The sequence below is a fragment of the Callospermophilus lateralis genome, chromosome 2, assembly GCF_048772815.1.
Source record: "Callospermophilus lateralis isolate mCalLat2 chromosome 2, mCalLat2.hap1, whole genome shotgun sequence".
Taxonomy (NCBI): domain Eukaryota; kingdom Metazoa; phylum Chordata; class Mammalia; order Rodentia; family Sciuridae; genus Callospermophilus; species Callospermophilus lateralis.
Genome location: NC_135306.1, coordinates 51,353,704 through 51,359,703, shown reverse-complemented (window position 1 = coordinate 51,359,703; position 6,000 = coordinate 51,353,704).

Below are 6,000 nucleotides of genomic sequence, written 5' to 3'. Positions count from 1 at the left end.
ACACTTCAGATAGAGCCCTAATATCCAGAGTATACAAAGAACTCAAAAAATTAGACAATAAGATAACAAATAACCCAATCAACAAATGGGCCAAGGACCTGAACAGACACTTCTCAGAGGAGGACATACAATCAATCAACAAGTACATGAAAAAATGTTCACCATCTCTAGCAGTCAGAGAAAAGTTTTTACATTTTTTTTGGTGGGGAGGTACTGGGGATTGAACTCAGGGTCACTCAACCACTGAGCCACATCCCCAGTCCTGTTTTGCATTTTGTTTAGAGACCGAGTCTCACTGAACTGCTTAGCACCCTACTTTTTGCTGAGGTTCCCTTTGAACATATAATCTTCCTGTCTCAGTCTCCTGAACCACTGGAATTACAGGTGTTCTATAATTTATATATTTTTCCTTGTAGGCTTAGTATTTTTCATATCCCATATAAGAATATATTGCCTGATTCTGAAGATTTTCTTCTATGCTTTGTTCTGGTATAGAATGAGAGTAGATAACCTGTCAGCATTATTATGAAATTAATCCTGAATTCGCAGACTCCCTGAAATGGTCTCAGGGAGAAGCAGTGGAAGCTGGACCACACACTGGGAGCCTATGCTCTGTATCTTTACTAATTTTTTTTTCAAATTTTGTTTACTCTTTTATTTGAAGTATAAAGTTCTAGAATTCTAATAGTGTATTTTTCCACCCTTTAATTCTGGAAAATTCTTGTTTTTTGTTGTTTTGGTGACTCCAAGCTCCTTTCATAGGGAATGAGAAACCAGAGCTCATATAGTTTTTAAAAACACATATATTCTACCTCAGGGATCAGAAAAAGCATAGCTCCATAGTCTGGCCTATAATCTGTTTTTGCCTCACCATGAAAAGAATAGTTTTATACTTTCAGATATTTAGAGAGGTGGAAGAGGAAGGCAGAGTCATTTTGTTAGATGTTGGTGTAAGCATTTACTTCATTCTATCTGAAACATACACATTTGGGATTTTTATGTTTCCTGATGAATTGACATTTTATATGTCTTTATCTTTAGTAATATACTTTGCCTTGAAGTCTAGTTTGCTGATTTTTATATACTAAACTACATAGCTTTTGTTTATAGAAATAATAATTTCATAGTGTATCTTTTTCCAACCATTTGTGTTTAACTTCTCTGTGTTGAGATACATTTTTTTTTTCTAGATGGTATATAGTTGTTTTTGCTTTTTTTTTTTTTTTTTTGAATACCAGTCAGACAATCACTTTCTAAAGTTAGGTTTAGTCCATTTACATTTAATATAATTTAGGTCTTTAGTGGTACAGCTGTAGTTTGCTCTTGGTATTTGCTTTTTAATTTTTATCTGTTTTGAGGTTATTTTAGACATTAAAACATTTGTACCTAATTTGTTTACCATGGAATGATAAGCTACTTCATATATAACTTAAGATCCTTAGCACCATACTTTTATTTATTTCCTCCATCCTTTGTGCTATTGTTGTCTTATATTTTATTTTTATGTAGATTAAATAAAATAATTGCTTTAATTTGTAGTTTTTACATACAATTATGTGAGGCCTTTCACTATGCAGCTGCAAATCCATCTACAACTCAGGAATTTTTCTTCTGTGATTTATCCAATTATGTTTAGTGATGGTCTTACCCCTAAGTCTTCTTTAATTTCCTTTGGGACTCATTTGTTTTTCAAGCTGCCTCAATTCATCCTCAAGAACTTTCATTTTTTTACCTCATGTCTTAATTTTTTACTTTTTGTCTTATATTGTTACTCAGTTCTTTAAAATATTTTTTTTTCAATTTGTCTGGCTTGTGATTTCAGTCTCAGTGGTGATCATTTTTTTTTTTTTTGTCAATTTGCTCATTGAATTTATAATTTTCAATTGTGTTTTTCAGTACTGAGTGGCAATTTTTGTGTTGTCCCTTAATCTTTCTAATAACTGGTTTTGCTGTCCCATTTATTGTTAGTCTCCTCCGGCAGCCTCCTGCTGGCTGCCAGACACCCTCATGGTGGTTATTGGGCTTGATTGTCTGCTCACTTGGCTTAGCTTCAACTCTGATGCATATTAAGTGGTGCTGTCCCAGGAGCAACAGGAAGCTTGATGGTCTCTGCTCCTTTGAGACAGTGATGGAACAACAGACAGTTTATCATTCTCTACTGAGGTGTCAGCATAAAAATGAAGCCTTTCTGTTTCCCATACTCCTCAGGTTTTCCCACCTAAGGAGTAGAGAGAAGAAAGTCCCTTTTAAAAACATGATGGTAAGACATCTCAGGGGCGGGGAGGCAGACACACTTATCCAGGCCCTGTTGCACATTCCTTGGGTAGGGTGAGAGATCAGGTTTCCCACGATCTCAGTGGTCTAAGTTTCTGGGTTCATGTATTATAACCCTTGACCTTAAGTTCTCCAGTACTGTTTCTAGGTTCTTCCCTGGCCCAGGTGGGAATAGTCCTATACACTCAGTAATCCCCAACTTTACCACTGTCAACTGCAGTCATGACAGTGCTGAACTCTGGAGATACAGCTGGATTGGAAAAGGGAGAGAAGGGGGTCAAGACACATTCAAGCTGTCAGCTTTCCAGGATTCTCTGCTCTAGAGACTATTGTTAAGCAAAAGAAGGAGGACCACAGAATGGCCAAGGTTCACACCATGTTCTCCACTGAATGGTTTGTGAAGCAGTGTGGTACTGAAAAGAGGAGACTTTGGAGCCATTCAGCCCCGGGTTAGAAGCCCAGCTTTGTCACAGGCTCATAGGGGGCAAGTTACTTGAGTTTGTGAGCCCCAATTTTCCTTCTCTGTAAAATAAGGAAAATCAAAGTCCCTTCTTAGAGTTGCAGATATTAAGTCAGACAAAATCTTTAAAGCTCCTGGCATATTCAGGCAGCACCTTCTCCCCCTTTTTAATAAAAACCTTTTTTTTACTTACTTTCCCCTATTTTCATCCCTCATTCCTCAGCTAATAGGCACATTTCAACCCAGAACAGAGCTACCCATAGAATCTTAGCTCCAGCCCAAGTTTTCTGGTTTCAACATTTTCTCAGTTGTGTGGCTATGCAAAGCTACAATATGTTCTTGTATTGTAAACTGCAGTACACCACACCCAGGCTGCCATGAAACAGGATAAATTGATGTTACAAAGAAGCAGGGTTTAAAGTGAAGAAAGCATATTTCTCCCAGTGTTGGACTTAGCACCGGATGTAGCCCTTCGTAATTAAAAAATGTGAGAGAAGCCAGGTTTGGGCAGAGGGAGAGGAGCAAAAAGTGAAGGAGAATTGAAGGTAAAGTGGGACTAGTAAAGGGTCAGGGACAAGGATAGAGACTGAGAGAGGGGGGACTGGAATCAAGGAAGGAATGTGCAGCTCAACTGCTTTCCTCTGAACAAGTCCTACAGAGCATGCATGGATGGGCCTCACGGGGAGGCAAGGCAACTGCCTGTCCCCTGTGAGCAGCACACAAGCAGAGGAGGCCACCAGCTGATGGACAGCTTTTCTGCAATTTATAAGGCCACTGGCCAGTCTGATGAACCCAGAAAAGCAAGATGCAGACTAGTTGGAAATATTCTCCATCCAAGACACTCTTTATTTTTACAAAGCACTGCCCTTCATTTATCTTTGTAGTCTTCTGTTGTTAGCTCTGCTCCTGAGCTGGTGCTCACTGAATGAATCTGGTCTCCATGTATTGGCTCTAATGCTTATTAAGGAGGCTTAAAGTCACATCTAACTCCTGGCAGTAACCCCATCCTGGCTTTGCCAGCTGTTCATGGAATTGGGGTTGACTATCAGCCTGACTTAACTCACTTTTCCTTTCTGATGTGACTTTATTTTCTTCGCCCTTCATGATTTGAAAGTATCCTGTTTTAATGTCTAAATTGTCCAAGATACTTCCTTTATCATCTACATCACCACAACAAAGATAGGAATTACATTAAAAACTACCACTTTGTTTCTTTTCTTTTTATGGTGCTAGGGATGGAACCCAGGGCCTTGTTCATTCTAGGCAACTGCTTTACCACTGCACTATACTCTGAGCCCAGCAACTACTGTGAATTGATCACTTACTTACATGTTCCATTCATAATTATAGCACTTAGTGAAAGTGCTATAATTATGAATGGAATATACTATAATATATAATATATATAATACTATATTATCAGCAGCAATTGTTCAATCAGATTAGCTAATCTATCAATGTGAGTGAAGGAAAAGAGAAACCATAAGTCAGAATGAGGATGGTAGGTAGGAAAGAAGTTTCAAGAAATGACTAAGGATTCAAGTAATTTAAAGAAGACATGGTTAAGTGAGGAGGCTAGAAGGACAACGTAGCTATGTTTCCTTTACATAGTTTATAGTTTGTGAGCTCCAATTTTTATTCTCTGTAAAATAAGGAAAGATAAAGTATAAAATACTTTACATAGTATTTTAGTTAGGGAAGGCAATATTGAATGCTGAGGAGAAATTTTTAACATTTTCTGGTTGTTAATACATAAAAACTACTAAGATGCAAGGCTTTCTAAAATCCAAGTTTTCCTAAATGCAATTTGTCTTACAATTGATTTGTGCACCCAAAATTAATAATCTAAGCCTCCCCCTGAAGAAATTAGGGGGAAGAAAAAGAAGTGAACTCGATCCAAAGCAAGCAGAAAGTGGGAAATAAGAAAGATGAGACAGTAGACACCAATGAAATGAAAAATAAAAAATTAGATAAAATCAGTGGAAACAAAAGTTGATTATTTTAAATAGATTAAGTTCTGGTTCAAATTTATTCCTCCAAAATTTATGTATTGGAAACTTAATCCTCGATGCACTAGGAGATGGAAGTTCTGAGAGGTGATTAGGTCATGGGGCTCCACCCTCCTAATGGGCTAAGGCCATTATCATGGGAGTGGGTTATTTAAAAGAAGGGGAACTTGGCATCCTTTTCCTCTCTGTCTCATGTGATAACTTCTGCCATGTTATGACACAGTAAGAATGCCCTTACCAGATGAGAGCCTTGATCTTGGACTTCCCAAACTCCAGAACTGTGAGCCAAACACATTTTCATGGTTTATAATTTGCCCAGCATGTATGTTATGTTATATCAGTGAAAAACAGATTAAGATCAACAAAATTGAAGCTATTTAAACCAGTGGTTCTCATCCACAGGTGATTTTGCTGCCCAGGGGACACATGTCAACATCTGGAAAAATTTTTAATTGCCATATCTTGGTGTGTGTGTGTGTGTGTGTGTGTGTGCGCGCACGTGCGTGTTTGACTAATATCCAGAGGATACAGTTCAGGAAGGCTACTAAAATCCTATAATGTATAACAGCCTCTTCATCATAAAAATTATTGAGCCGACATATCAATAGTGCTGAGGTTGGGTGACTGCTCAACAACAGAGAAAACACAACTTACCAAAATCAGGAATAAAAGGGGAGATATTATTGCTGCACTTAAACAGAAATTAAAAGCATTATAAGGTAATACTACTATGAAAAAATTTATTTTAACAAATTAGAAAATTTAGATGAAATAGGAAGATTCATACAATGATACAAATTAATGAAACTGAGGAAGAAACAAAAAATCTGAGTAGTCCTATAATAAGTAATTTGATTATTAAAAGAAAATTTTCCCTCATGGAAAAACCTAGGCCTACCTGGGTTCTATAAAACATCAATTTTTCACAAACTCTTCCAGAAAATATAGAAAAGAACACTTTCTAACTTCCATGAGGCCATTATTATCCCCAAACCATAGCCAAAGATATCACAAAAAAACCCTACCAATAGTCCTCATTAGTCTAGATGCAAAAATACTCAGCAAAATATTATCATCATAGTTCCAACAATGTATAAAAGAATTATATACCATGCCAAAATGGGATTTTTTCCCATTATTATAATGGTAGTTTAATATCTAAAAATCAATCAATGTAACACCACATTAATATAGTAATATGAATAGAGGACAAAAATGTTATCTCAATAGATGCACACACACACATACACACACACA